General features: G+C 40.3%; 1 pseudogene; it reads right to left on the bottom strand.

Annotated features, from left to right (window-relative positions):
- Nucleotides 1-16,102, bottom strand: part of LOC129863310 (inositol polyphosphate 5-phosphatase K-like) — a 58,683-nt pseudogene that overhangs the window by 23,351 nt on the left and 19,230 nt on the right.

The raw sequence follows: 16,102 nt of genomic DNA, 5'->3' as shown, positions 1-16,102 counted from the left end.
ACGGAGATCGAATGGATCAATGGAGACTGTAAGGACTGATGGAGACGGTATGGATCAATGGAGACTGTAAGGACTGATGGAGACGGTATGGATCAATGGAGACTGTAAGGACAGACGGAGATCGAATGGATCAATGGAGACTGTAAGGACTGATGGAGACGGTATGGATCAATGGAGACTGTAAGGACCGACGCTGGAGATGAGAAACAGGTACGGGGAGTTGACATTTAATACGGAACAGACAGGCAACAAAACAGCAACAGCGTCAGCACACGGGTAAACGAGGACATGTGAAAACGAACGCTGCAGCAGGGAATAGAGTAGGGAACCAGACAGATATAGGGGAGGTAATGACAGAGGTGATTGAGTCCAGGTGAGTCCAATAATCGCTGATGCGCGTGACGGGGAAAGCCGGGTGTGCGTACTGATTGTGGCAGGAGGACATACTGCTGGGGGGCCTGAGGGAGAGCGGGAGCAGGCGTGACAGTGACACTGAAGTTTTTTAATCCCATATCTCTCGACACATTCACAAAAAAAATGTGATGGCCTATAAACCTTCCAGCTGTCTACTGGACCCTATTCTAACTAAACTACTGAAGGTGCTACTTCCTGTCCTTGGCCCTCCTATGTTGAACATAATAAATGGCTCCCTATCTTCTGGATGTGAACCAAACTCACTGAAAGTGGCAGTAATAAAGCCTCTTCAGAAAAAGCCAAACCTTGTCCCGGAAAATCATATATCGACTCTCCCATTAGTCTAAAAAAAAATCTGTTTTTCAGCAACTCACTGCTTTCCGGAAGACAAATAACGAATAGGAAATGCTCCAGTCTGTATTTAGACCTCATCATACTACTGAGACTGCACTCGTTAAGACGGTAAATGACCTTCTAATGACATCAGACCAAAGCTCTCTGTCTGTCCTCATGATGCTAGACCTTTGTGCCGCGTTCAACACCATCGATCACTACATTCTTTGGAGAGATTGGAAACCCTAATTGGACTACACGGCCAAGTTCTGCCCTGGTTTAGAGCTTATCTCTCAGACAAATGTGTCTCTGTGGATGCTTTGTCCTCGGACAAATTAATGGTAAGTTTCGGTGTTCCTCAAGATTCTGTTCTAGGACCACAATTGTTTTCACAATACACTCAGTGGCCAGTTTATTAAGTACACTACGCTGTTCACAAAAATGGCTGTAACTTGGTTTGTAACTTGGTATGTAAATCAGGCAGACAGGCATCGAAGGCATTCAGTTACTGGTCCATCGGACAGTTTATTAGGTACACCGTCCCATTCACCACAATGGATCGCTCCTAGAGACAGGCATCGAGACGTTCAGTTACTGTTCCATCGGACAGTTTATTAGGTACACCGTCCCATTCACCACAATGGATCGCTCCTACAGACAGGCATCAAGACATTCAGTTCTGGTCCATCGGACAGTTTATTAGGTACACCGTCCCATTCACCACAATGGATCGCTCCTACAGACAGGCATCGAGGCATTCAGTTACTGTTCCATTGAACGTTAGAATGGACAGAACTAGTGACCTAAACTTTGAGCGTGGTATGATCGTCGGTGCCAGGATCGCACCTGTACCTTAGAAACTGCTGTCCTCCTGGGCTTTTCACGCACAATAGTGGGACAAACAAAAAAACATTCAGTCAGCCGCAGTCCTGTGGGCGAAAACAGCTCGTTGACGAGAGGTCGAAGGAGAACGGCAAGAATCGTGCACGCTAACAGGCGGGCCACAAACAGGCAAATACCGGCGCAGTACAACAGTGGTACGAAGAACGCCATCTCGGAACTCACAACTTGGTTCTTGTCACGGATTGGCTGTTGCAGGAGACGACCACCCCCCGGGGTTCCAATTGAACAACATTGCTCAGAAGGTAAAGGGGGTTCCGACCCGTTACTAAATGGTTGTACCTAATAAACTGGCCAAAGAGCGTATATGCTACCCCTTGGTGATGTCATTCGGGAAACAAAAAAATGCCAACCATCACTGCTATGCAAACGGCACACAGCTGTACATTTCAATGAACCAGGGCGAAGCCAAAATTGTCTACCCTGGAAGACTTGGTTTCAGACATGAGGAAGTGGATGCTGGCTGGCAATTTTTATACTGCACTTTTAACTTGGACAAAACAGAGATGATAGTTCTAGGTCCAAAGAAACAAAGGGATCTGTCGTCAGATCATTCAATGAATCTCAGTGGTTGTACAGTCGTCTCAAACAAAACTGTAAATTACCTCTACTTTACTGTAAATTACCTCTATTTTACTGTAAATTACCTCTACTTTACTGTAAATTACCTCTACTTTACTGTAAATTACCTCTACTTTACTGTAAATTACCTCTACTTTACTTAAATTTACCTCTACTTTACTGTAAATTACCTCTACTTTACTGTAAATCACCTCTACTTTACTGTAAATGACCTCTACTTTACTGTAAATGACCTCTACTTTACTGTAAATGACCTCTACTGTAAATTACCTCTACTTTACTGTAAATTACCTCTACTTTACTGTAAATTACCTCTACTGTAAATGACCTTTGACCTCTACTTTACTCCCTTTCAACAAACATCAAACATTTTTCAAGAGCAGGTTTTTTTCCGTCTCTGTAACATTGCAAAAATCAGAAACCTTTGTCCAAAAAAATGATGCAGAAAAGCTAATCCATATTTTTGTCACTTCTAGATTAGACTACTGTAATGCTCTATTCTCCGGCTACCTGGATAAAGCACTAAATAAACTTCAGTTAGTGCTAAACTGATAGAATCTTGACTAGAACCAAAGAATGTGATCATATTACTCCAGTGCTAGCCTCTCTACACTGACTCCCTGTTAAGACTAGGGCTGATTTCAAGGTTTTACTGATAACCTACAAAGCATTACATGGGCTTGCTCCTATCTATCTTTGAGATTTGGTCCTGCCGTACATACCTACACGTACGCTACGGTCACCAGACGCAGGCCTCCTAATTGTCCCTAGAATTTCTAAGCAAACAGCTGGAGGCATCTCTCTCTCTCTCTCTCTCTCTCTCTCTCTCTCTCTCTCTCTCTCTCTCTCTCTCTCTCTCTCTCCCTTCTCTCTCTCTCTCTCTCTCTCTCTCTCTCTCTGTCTCTCTCTCTCTCTCTCGTCTCTCTCTCTCCTGCTCTCCTCTCGTCTCTCTCTCTCTCTCTCTCTCTCTCTCTCCTCTCCTCTCTCTCTCTCTCTGGTCTCTCTATCTCTCTCTCTCTCTCTCTCTCTCTCTCTCTCTCTCTCTCTCTCTCTCGTCTCTCTCTCTCTCTCTGTCTCTCTCTCTCTCTCTCTCTCTCTCTCTCTCTCTCTCTCTCTCTCTCTCTCTCTCTCTCTCTCTCCCTTCTCTCTCTCTCTCTCTCTCTCTCTCTCTGTGTCTCTCTATCTCTCTCCTCTCTCTCTCTCTCCTCTCCCTCTCTCTCTCTCCTCTGTGTCTCTCTCTCTCTCTCTCTCTCTCTCTCTCTCGTCTCTCTCTCTCTCTCTCTCGTCTCTCCTCTCTCTCCTCTCTCTCTCTCTCTCTCTCTCTCTCTCTCTCTCTCTCTCTCTCTCTCTCTCTCTCTCTCTCTCTCTCTCCTCTCCCTCTCTCTCTCTCTCTGTGTCTCTCTCTCTCTCTCTCGTCTCTCTCTCTCTCTCTCTCTCTCTCTCTCTCTCTCTCTCTCCCTCTCTCTCTCTCTCTCTCTCTGTCTCTCTCTCTCTCTCCATTTGATTGATTGGTCAGACAGCATGTTGGCTTATGAACTGTGTGTGCTGTACAGGAGTGTATTTGACTGTGCAGTGAGTGTACTTGTTACCTGGTATCGTAGGTGTCAGAGTTGCGGTTGAACTTGTATGTAGGTTTAAACTTCAGAGGTCCTTCCTCAAACTCCTGAAGAAAGGGTTCCTTCTTCTTCATAGATAACAGCTACAGGACATCACGCAGAGTTAGAGAGAAAGGGGGTTGTGTGTATCAGTGTGTGTTTGTCGTATGTGTATGTCATGTGTGTGTATCATGTGTGTGTATCTAGTGTGTGTGTATCATGTGTGTGTATCTAGTGTGTGTATCTAGTGTGTGTGTATCTAGTGTGTGTGTATGTCATGTGTGTGTATCATGTGTGTGTATCTAGTGTGTGTGTATCATGTGTGTGTATCTAGTGTGTGTGTATGTGGTGTGTGTATCTAGTGTGTATATCTAGTGTGTATGTGGTGTGTGTATCTAGTGTGTATATCTAGTGTGTATGTGGTGTGTGTATCTAGTGTGTGTATATCTAGTGTGTATGTGGTGTGTGTATCTAGTGTGTGTGTATCTAGTGTGTATGTGGTGTGTGTATCTAGTGTGTGTGTATCTAGTGTGTGTGTGTTGTGTGTATCTAGTGTGTGTATATCTAGTGTGTATGTGGTGTGTGTATCTAGTGTGTGTATATCTAGTGTGTATGTGGTGTGTGTATCTAGTGTGTGTATATCTAGTGTGTATGTGGTGTGTGTATCTAGTGTGTGTATATCTAGTGTGTATGTGGTGTGTGTATCTAGTGTGTGTATATCTAGTGTGTATGTGGTGTGTGTATCTAGTGTGTGTATATCTAGTGTGTATGTGGTGTGTGTATCTAGTGTGTGTGTATCTAGTGTGTGTGTATGTGGTGTGTGTATCTAGTGTGTGTATCTAGTGTGTGTATCTAGTGTATATATATCATGTGTGTGTATCTAGTATGTGTGTATGTGGTGTGTGTATCTAGTGTGTATATCTAGTGTGTATGTGGTGTGTGTATCTAGTGTGTGTATCTAGTGTGTGTATCTAGTGTATATATATCATGTGTGTGTATCTAGTATGTGTGTATGTGGTGTGTGTATCTAGTGTGTGTATCTAGTGTGTATGTGGTGTGTGTATCTAGTGTGTGTGTGGTGTGTGTATCTAGTATGTGTGTATGTGGTGTGTGTATCTAGTGTGTGTATCTAGTGTATATATAGCATGTGTGTGTATCTAGTGTATATATATCATGTGTGTGTATCTAGTATGTGTGTATGTGGTGTGTGTATGTGGTGTGTGTATCTAGTGTGTATATATCATGTGTGTGTATGTGGTGTGTGTATCTAGTGTGTGTGTATCATGTGTGTGTGTATGTGGTGTGTGTGTATCTAGTCACCTGGTCCCTCTCCCACAGAAGGTTGAAGCGGCCGCTGTTGATGGAGGATCGGAGGAAGTGCATTCCATGGTCAGCGATGCGGAAGTTCAGATCACCAAACCAGAACACCACCCTGGGTGAGAGGGAGGTAGTAAGTGTGTGTGTGTGTGTGTGTGTGTGTGTGTGTGTGTGTGTGTGTGTGTGTGTGTGTGTGTGTGTGTGTGTGTGTGTGTGTGTGTGTGTGTGTGTGTGTGTGTGTGTGTGTGTGACTGTGTGTGTGTGTGTATGTTTGGTACTGACTTGTGGTCTCGGACTGTGGGTGTGTGTGTGTGTGTGTGTGACTGTGTGTGTGTTTGGTACTGACTTGTGGTCTCGGACGGTGGGTGTGTGTGTGTGTGTGTGTGTGTGTGTGTGTGTGTGTGTGTGTGTGTGTGTGTGTGTGTGTGTGTGTTTGATACTGACTTGTGGTCTCGACGTGTGTGTGTGTGTGTGTGTGTGTGTGTGTGTGTGTGTGTGTGTGTGTGTGTGTGTGTGTGTGTGTGTGTGTGTGTGTGTGTGTGTGTGTGTGTGTGTGTGTGTGTGTGTGTGTGACTGTGTGTGTGTGTGTTTGGTACTGACTTGTGGTCTCGGACGGTGGGTGTGTGTGTGTGTGTGTGTTTGGTACTGACTTGTGGTCTCGGACGGTGGGTGTGTTGTCCAGGTCAAAGTCCTGAGTCTCCAGAATGTACTCAAACTCATCGACTCGCTGCAGAGCATAGCCCATATGAGCCGTCAGGTGGCAGTTCACAAAACATATCATGTGACCATAGAGGGAGAAGCGCACTGATACACCGCCCTTATTACCCTGAGAGAGGAGAGGAGAGGGAAAGAGAGAGGGGAGAGGGGAGGGAGATGGAGAGGAGAGGGAAAGAGAGAGGGGAGAGGGGAGGGAGATGGAGAGGAGAGGGAAAGAGAGAGGGGAGAGGAGAGGGAGATGGAGAGAGAGGAGAGGGAAAGAGAGAGGGGAGAGGGGGAGGGAGATGGGAGAGAGGAAAGGGAAAGAGAGAGGGGAGAGGGGAGGGAGATGGAGAGAGGAAAGGGAAAGAGAGAGGGGAGAGGGGAGGGAGATAGAGGAGAGGGAAAGAGAAGGAGAGAGGGGAGGGAGATAGAGAGAGAGGAGAAGGAAAGAGAAGGAGAGAGGGGAGGGAGATGGAGAGAGAGGAAAGGGAAGGAGAGAGGGGAGAGGGGAGGGAGATAAAGGAGAGTGAAAGAGAAGGAGAGAGGGGAGGGAGATAGAGAGAGAGAGAGGATAGGGAAAGAGAAGGAGAGAGTGGAGGGAGATAGAGAGAGAGGAGAAGGAAAGAGAAGGAGAGAGGGGAGGGAGATAGAGAGAGAGGAGAAGGAGAGAGGGGAGAGGGGATGAGATAGAGAAGGAGAGAGGGGAGCGAGATAGAGAGAGGAGAAGGAGAGAGGGGAGGGAGATAGAGAGAGAGAGAGGGGAGGGAAAGAGAAGGAGAGAGGGGAGGGAGATAGAGAGAGAGGAGAGGGAAAGAGAAGGAGAGAGGGGAGGGAGATAGAGAGAGAGAGCGGGGACGAGAAGGAGAGAGGGGAGTTAGATAGAAAGAGAGGAGAGGAAACGATAAGGAGAGAGGGGAGGGAGAGTGAGGAGAAGGAGAGAGGGGAGGGAGATAGAGAGAGGAGAGGGAAAGAGAAGGAGAGAGGGGAGCGAGATAGAGAGAGAGAGGAGAGGGAACGAGAAGGAGAGAGGGGAACGAGATAGAGAGAGAAGAGAAGGAGAGAGGGGAGGGAGATAGAGAGAGAGAGAGGAGAGGGAAAGAGAAGGAGTGAGGGGAGGGAGATAGAGAGAGAGGAGAGGGAAAGAGAAGGAGAGAGGGGAGGGAGATAGAGAGAGAGAGCGGGGACGAGAAGGAGAGTGGGGAGGGAGAGTGAGGAGAAGGAGAGAGGGGAGGGAGATAGAGAGAGGAGAGGGAAAGAGAAGGAGAGAGGGGAGGGAGATAGAGAGAGGAGAGGGAACGAGAAGGAGAGAGGGGAGGGAGATAGAGAGAGGAGAGGGAAAGAGAAGGAGAGCGGGGAGGGAGATAGAGAGATGGAGAAAGGGGAGAGGGAAGGGAGATAGAGGAGAGGGAAAGAGAAGGAGAGAGGGGAGCGAGATAGAGAGAGAGGAGAGGGAAAGAGAAGGAGAGAGAGCAAGAGAAAAATAAAGAGAGGGAGGAAGTGGGTGATATAGATGGTGAGAGATTTAATTCCGTCAGTAAAACTTGTGTGTAATATCAGAATGCCAATAAATGGGATATTAATTAATATATTATATATATTATTAATATTAATATTGCCGTTTAAGGTCTACTATGTGATACAGCTTCCTGCACAGTTAATTTATCAGATCCATACCCATTATATAGAGTTAATACAGCTATCAGGTCCATACCCATTATATAGAGTTAATACAGCTATCAGGTCCATACCCATTATATAGAGTTAATACAGCTATCAGATCCATACCCATTATATAGAGGTAATACAGCTATCAGATCCATACCCAGTATATAGAGGTAATACAGCTATCAGGTCCATACCCATTATATAGAGGTAATACAGCTATCAGATCCATTATATAGAGTTAATACAGCTATCAGGTCCATACCCATTATATAGAGGTAATACAGCTATCAGATCCATACCCAGTATATAGAGGTAATACAGCTATCAGGTCCATACCCATTATATAGAGGTAATACAGCTATCAGATCCATTATATAGAGTTAATACAGCTATCAGATCCATACCCATTATATAGAGGTAATACAGCTATCAGGTCCATACCCAGTATATAGAGGTAATACAGCTATCAGGTCCATTATATAGAGTTAATACAGCTATCAGGTCCATTATATAGAGTTAATACAGCTATCAGGTCCATTATATAGAGTTAATACAGCTATCAGGTCCATACCCAGTATATAGAGGTAATACAGCTATCAGGTCCATACCCATTATATAGAGTTAATACAGCTATCAGATCCATACCCATTATATAGAGGTAATACAGCTATCAGATCCATACCCAGTATATAGAGGTAATACAGCTATCAGGTCCATACCCATTATATAGAGGTAATACAGCTATCAGATCCATTATATACAGAGTTAATACAGCTATCAGGTCCATACCCATTATATAGAGGTAATACAGCTATCAGATCCATACCCATTATATAGAGTTAATACAGCTATCAGATCCATACCCAGTATATAGAGGTAATACAGCTATCAGGTCCATACCCATTATATAGAGGTAATACAGCTATCAGATCCATTATATAGAGTTAATACAGCTATCAGGTCCATACCCATTATATAGAGGTAATACAGCTATCAGATCCATACCCATTATATAGAGGTAATACAGCTATCAGATCCATTATATAGAGTTAATACAGCTATCAGGTCCATACCCTTTATATAGAGGTAATACAGCTATCAGATCCATACCCAGTATATAGAGGTAATACAGCTATCAGGTCCATACCACATTATATAGAGGTAATACAGCTATCAGATCCATTATATAGAGTTAATACAGCTATCAGATCCATACCCATTATATAGAGGTAATACAGCTATCAGGTCCATACCCAGTTATATAGAGGTAATACAGCTATCAGGTCCATTATATAGAGGTAATACAGCTATCAGATCCATACCCATTATATAGAGGTAATACAGCTATCAGATCCATACCCATTATATAGAGTTAATACAGCTATCAGATCCATTATATAGAGTTAATACAGCTATCAGATCCATTATATAGAGTTAATACAGCTATCAGATCCATTTTATAGAGGTAATACAGCTATCAGATCCATACCCATTATATAGAGGTAATACAGCTATCAGGTCCATACCCATTATATAGAGGTAATACAGCTATCAGATCCATTATATAGAGGTAATACAGCTATCAGGTCCATTATATAGAGTTAATACAGCTATCAGATCCATTATATAGAGGTAATACAGCTATCAGATCCATTATATAGAGTTAATACAGCTATCAGATCCATACCCATTATATAGAGTTAATACAGCTATCAGATCCATACCCATTATATAGAGGTAATACAGCTATCAGGTCCATTATATAGAGGTAATACAGCTATCAGATCCATTATATAGAGGTAATACAGCTATCAGGTCCATTATATAGAGGTAATACAGCTATCAGATCCATTATATAGAGTTAATACAGCTATCAGATCCATACCCATTATATAGAGGTAATACAGCTATCAGGTCCATTATATAGAGTTAATACAGCTATCAGGTCCATTATATAGAGGTAATACAGCTATCAGATCCATTATATAGAGTTAATACAGCTATCAGGTCCATACCCATTATATAGAGTTAATACAGCTATCAGATCCATACCCATTATATAGAGTTAATACAGCTATCAGATCCATACCCATTATATAGAGGTAATACAGCTATCAGGTCCATTATATAGAGTTAATACAGCTATCAGGTCCATTATATAGAGTTAATACAGCTATCAGGTCCATTATATAGAGTTAATACAGCTATCAGGTCCATACCCAGTATATAGAGGTAATACAGCTATCAGGTCCATACCCATTATATAGAGTTAATACAGCTATCAGATCCATACCCATTATATAGAGGTAATACAGCTATCAGATCCATACCCAGTATATAGAGGTAATACAGCTATCAGGTCCATACCCATTATATAGAGGTAATACAGCTATCAGATCCATTATATAGAGTTAATACAGCTATCAGGTCCATACCCATTATATAGAGGTAATACAGCTATCAGATCCATACCCATTATATAGAGTTAATACAGCTATCAGATCCATACCCAGTATATAGAGGTAATACAGCTATCAGGTCCATACCCATTATATAGAGGTAATACAGCTATCAGATCCATTATATAGAGTTAATACAGCTATCAGGTCCATACCCATTATATAGAGGTAATACAGCTATCAGATCCATACCCATTATATAGAGGTAATACAGCTATCAGATCCATTATATAGAGTTAATACAGCTATCAGGTCCATACCCATTATATAGAGGTAATACAGCTATCAGATCCATACCCAGTATATAGAGGTAATACAGCTATCAGGTCCATACCCATTATATAGAGGTAATACAGCTATCAGATCCATTATATAGAGTTAATACAGCTATCAGATCCATACCCATTATATAGAGGTAATACAGCTATCAGGTCCATACCCAGTATATAGAGGTAATACAGCTATCAGGTCCATTATATAGAGGTAATACAGCTATCAGATCCATACCCATTATATAGAGGTAATACAGCTATCAGATCCATACCCATTATATAGAGTTAATACAGCTATCAGATCCATTATATAGAGTTAATACAGCTATCAGATCCATTATATAGAGTTAATACAGCTATCAGATCCATTATATAGAGGTAATACAGCTATCAGATCCATACCCATTATATAGAGGTAATACAGCTATCAGGTCCATACCCATTATATAGAGGTAATACAGCTATCAGATCCATTATATAGAGGTAATACAGCTATCAGGTCCATTATATAGAGTTAATACAGCTATCAGATCCATTATATAGAGGTAATACAGCTATCAGATCCATTATATAGAGTTAATACAGCTATCAGATCCATACCCATTATATAGAGTTAATACAGCTATCAGATCCATACCCATTATATAGAGGTAATACAGCTATCAGGTCCATTATATAGAGGTAATACAGCTATCAGATCCATTATATAGAGGTAATACAGCTATCAGGTCCATTATATAGAGGTAATACAGCTATCAGATCCATTATATAGAGTTAATACAGCTATCAGATCCATACCCATTATATAGAGGTAATACAGCTATCAGATCCATACCCATTATATAGAGGTAATACAGCTATCAGGTCCATTATATAGAGTTAATACAGCTATCAGGTCCATTATATAGAGGTAATACAGCTATCAGATCCATTATATAGAGTTAATACAGCTATCAGGTCCATACCCATTATATAGAGTTAATACAGCTATCAGATCCATACCCATTATATAGAGTTAATACAGCTATCAGATCCATACCCATTATATAGAGGTAATACAGCTATCAGATCCATACCCATTATATAGAGGTAATACAGCTATCAGGTCCATACCCATTATATAGAGGTAATACAGCTATCAGATCCATTATATAGAGTTAATACAGCTATCAGGTCCATACCCATTATATAGAGTTAATACAGCTATCAGGTCCATACCCATTATATAGAGTTAATACAGCTATCAGGTCCATTATATAGAGTTAATACAGCTATCAGGTCCATACCCATTATATAGAGTTAATACAGCTATCAGATCCATACCCATTATATAGAGTTAATACAGCTATCAGGTCCATACCCATTATATAGAGTTAATACAGCTATCAGATCCATACCCATTATATAGAGTTAATACAGCTATCAGATCCATACCCATTATATAGAGGTAATACAGCTATCAGATCCATACCCATTATATAGAGTTAATACAGCTATCAGATCCATTATATAGAGGTAATACAGCTATCAGGTCCATTATATAGAGGTAATACAGCTATCAGGTCCATACCCATTATATAGAGGTAATACAGCTATCAGATCCATACCCATTATATAGAGTTAATACAGCTATCAGGTCCATTATATAGAGGTAATACAGCTATCAGATCCATTATATAGAGGTAATACAGCTATCAGATCCATTATATAGAGGTAATACAGCTATCAGGTCCATACCCATTATATAGAGGTAATACAGCTATCAGATCCATTATATAGAGGTAATACAGCTATCAGGTCCATTATATAGAGGTAATACAGCTATCAGATCCATACCCATTATATAGAGGTAATACAGCTATCAGGTCCATTATATAGAGGTAATACAGCTATCAGATCCATACCCAGTATATAGAGGTAATACAGCTATCAGATCCATACCCATTATATAGAGTTAATACAGCTATCAGATCCATACCCATTATATAGAGGTAATACAGCTATCAGATCCATTATATAGAGGTAATACAGCTATCAGATCCATTATATAGAGGTAATACAGCTATCAGATCCATACCCATTATATAGAGTTAATACAGCTATCAGGTCCATACCCATTATATAGAGGTAATACAGCTATCAGATCCATACCCATTATATAGAGGTAATACAGCTATCAGATCCATACCCATTATATAGAGGTAATACAGCTATCAGATCCATACCCATTATATAGAGTTAATACAGCTATCAGATCCATACCCATTATATAGAGTTAATACAGCTATCAGGTCCATACCCATTATATAGAGGTAATACAGCTATCAGATCCATACCCATTATATAGAGGTAATACAGCTATCAGATCCATACCCATTATATAGAGGTAATACAGCTATCAGGTCCATACCCATTATATAGAGGTAATACAGCTATCAGATCCATACCCATTATATAGAGTTAATACAGCTATCAGGTCCATACCCATTATATAGAGGTAATACAGCTATCAGATCCATACCCATTATATAGAGGTAATACAGCTATCAGATCCATACCCATTATATAGAGGTAATACAGCTATCAGATCCATACCCATTATATAGAGGTAATACAGCTATCAGATCCATTATATAGAGTTAATACAGCTATCAGATCCATACCCATTATATAGAGTTAATACAGCTATCAGGTCCATACCCATTATATAGAGGTAATACAGCTATCAGATCCATATCCATTATATAGAGGTAATACAGCTATCAGATCCATATCCATTATATAGAGGTAATACAGCTATCAGATCCATTATATAGAGTTAATACAGCTATCAGATCCATTATATAGAGTTAATACAGCTATCAGGTCCATTATATAGAGGTAATACAGCTATCAGATCCATTATATAGAGTTAATACAGCTATCAGGTCCATACCCATTATATAGAGTTAATACAGCTATCAGGTCCATTATATAGAGGTAATACAGCTATCAGATCCATTATATAGAGGTAATACAGCTATCAGGTCCATACCCATTATATAGAGTTAATACAGCTATCAGGTCCATTATATAGAGTTAATACAGCTATCAGATCCATACCCATTATATAGAGTTAATACAGCTATCAGGTCCATTATATAGAGGTAATACAGCTATCAGATCCATTATATAGAGGTAATACAGCTATCAGATCCATACCCATTATATAGAGGTAATACAGCTATCAGATCCATACCCATTATATAGAGGTAATACAGCTATCAGATCCATTATATAGAGTTAATACAGCTATCAGGTCCATACCCATTATATAGAGGTAATACAGCTATCAGATCCATACCCAGTATATAGAGGTAATACAGCTATCAGATCCATACCCATTATATAGAGGTAATACAGCTATCAGACCCATTATATAGAGTTAATACAGCTATCAGGTCCATACCCATTATATAGAGTTAATACAGCTATCAGGTCCATACCCATTATATAGAGGTAATACAGCTATCAGGTCCATACCCATTATATAGAGGTAATACAGCTATCAGATCCATTATATAGAGTTAATACAGCTATCAGGTCCATTATATAGAGGTAATACAGCTATCAGGTCCATACCCATTATATAGAGTTAATACAGCTATCAGGTCCATACCCATTATATAGAGTTAATACAGCTATCAGATCCATACCCATTATATAGAGTTAATACAGCTATCAGATCCATACCCATTATATAGAGTTAATACAGCTATCAGGTCCATACCCATTATATAGAGTTAATACAGCTATCAGATCCATTATATAGAGTTAATACAGCTATCAGGTCCATTATATAGAGGTAATACAGCTATCAGGTCCATTATATAGAGTTAATACAGCTATCAGGTCCATTATATAGAGTTAATACAGCTATCAGATCCATACCCATTATATAGAGTTAATACAGCTATCAGATCCATACCCATTATATAGAGGTAATACAGCTATCAGATCCATACCCATTATATAGAGTTAATACAGCTATCAGGTCCATACCCATTATATAGAGGTAATACAGCTATCAGGTCCATTATATAGAGGTAATACAGCTATCAGATCCATTATATAGAGGTAATACAGCTATCAGGTCCATTATATAGAGGTAATACAGCTATCAGATCCATTATATAGAGGTAATACAGCTATCAGGTCCATTATATAGAGGTAATACAGCTATCAGGTCCAGTATATAGAGGTAATACAGCTATCAGGCCCATTATATAGAGTTAATACAGCTATCAGATCCATTATATAGAGTTAATACAGCTATCAGGCCCATTATATAGAGTTAATACAGCTATCAGGTCCAGTATATAGAGGTAATACAGCTATCAGATCCATTATATAGAGTTAATACAGCTATCAGATCCATTATATAGAGGTAATACAGCTATCAGATCCATTATATAGAGGTAATACAGCTATCAGGCCCATTATATAGAGTTAATACAGCTATCAGGCCCATTATATAGAGGTAATACAGCTATCAGATCCATTATATAGAGTTAATACAGCTATCAGATCCATTATATAGAGGTAATACAGCTATCAGGCCCATTATATAGAGGTAATACAGCTATCAGATCCATTATATAGAGTTAATACAGCTATCAGATCCATTATATAGAGGTAATACAGCTATCAGGTCCATTATATAGAGTTAATACAGCTATCAGATCCATACCCATTATATAGAGTTAATACAGCTATCAGATCCATACCCATTATATAGAGTTAATACAGCTATCAGGTCCATTATATAGAGGTAATACAGCTATCAGGTCCATACCCATTATATAGAGTTAATACAGCTATCAGGTCCATACCCATTATATAGAGTTAATACAGCTATCAGATCCATTATATAGAGGTAATACAGCTATCAGATCCATACCCATTATATAGAGTTAATACAGCTATCAGGTCCATTATATAGAGTTAATACAGCTATCAGATCCATACCCATTATATAGAGTTAATACAGCTATCAGATCCATTATATAGAGGTAATACAGCTATCAGATCCATACCCATTATATAGAGTTAATACAGCTATCAGATCCATACCCATTATATAGAGTTAATACAGCTATCAGGTCCATTATATAGAGGTAATACAGCTATCAGGTCCATTATATAGAGTTAATACAGCTATCAGATCCATACCCATTATATAGAGTTAATACAGCTATCAGATCCATACCCATTATATAGAGTTAATACAGCTATCAGATCCATACCCAGTACCCGAAGATTCCGGTGCGCGTGTAGGTAGTCTGGATATCTCGGATGAAGGGGACATGAACCTGCTTAGAGAAGACCAAAAGCAGGAGCCCCTGAAGCCTCACTGAAGATACCTTGTGGGGGGGGGGGGGGGGGGGGGGGGGGAAGAGAGAGAAAGGGAAAGAAAAGGGGGAGGAAGAGAGATACAGAAAGAAGACGAGAGAACGAGAGACAGCAGGAAAGGAATAATGAAAGAAAATGGAGAGAGTGATCACTAAAGGTAAACAACTGGATGGGATTTGAGCAGATCTGACCTGTTACAAAGATACCAGACAGAGATAACGGGCCCTAATCTGACCTGTTACATAAAATACTAGACAGAGATAAAGGGCCCTGATCTGACCTGTTACAAAGATACCAGACAGAGATAAAGGGCCCTGATTTAACCTGTTACATAAATACTAGACAGAGATAAAGGGCCCTGATCTGACCTGTTACATAAATACTAGACAGAGATAAAGGGCCCTGATCTGACCTGTTACATAAATACTAGACAGAGACTAAGGGCCCTGATCTGACCTGTTACATAAATACTAGA

Source organism: Salvelinus fontinalis, chromosome 10 (assembly GCF_029448725.1).
Source record: "Salvelinus fontinalis isolate EN_2023a chromosome 10, ASM2944872v1, whole genome shotgun sequence".
In the NCBI taxonomy this organism is placed as follows: Eukaryota; Metazoa; Chordata; class Actinopteri; order Salmoniformes; family Salmonidae; genus Salvelinus; species Salvelinus fontinalis.
Note: the sequence above shows the minus strand (reverse complement) of the source record. Positions and strands in the feature narration are given on the sequence as shown.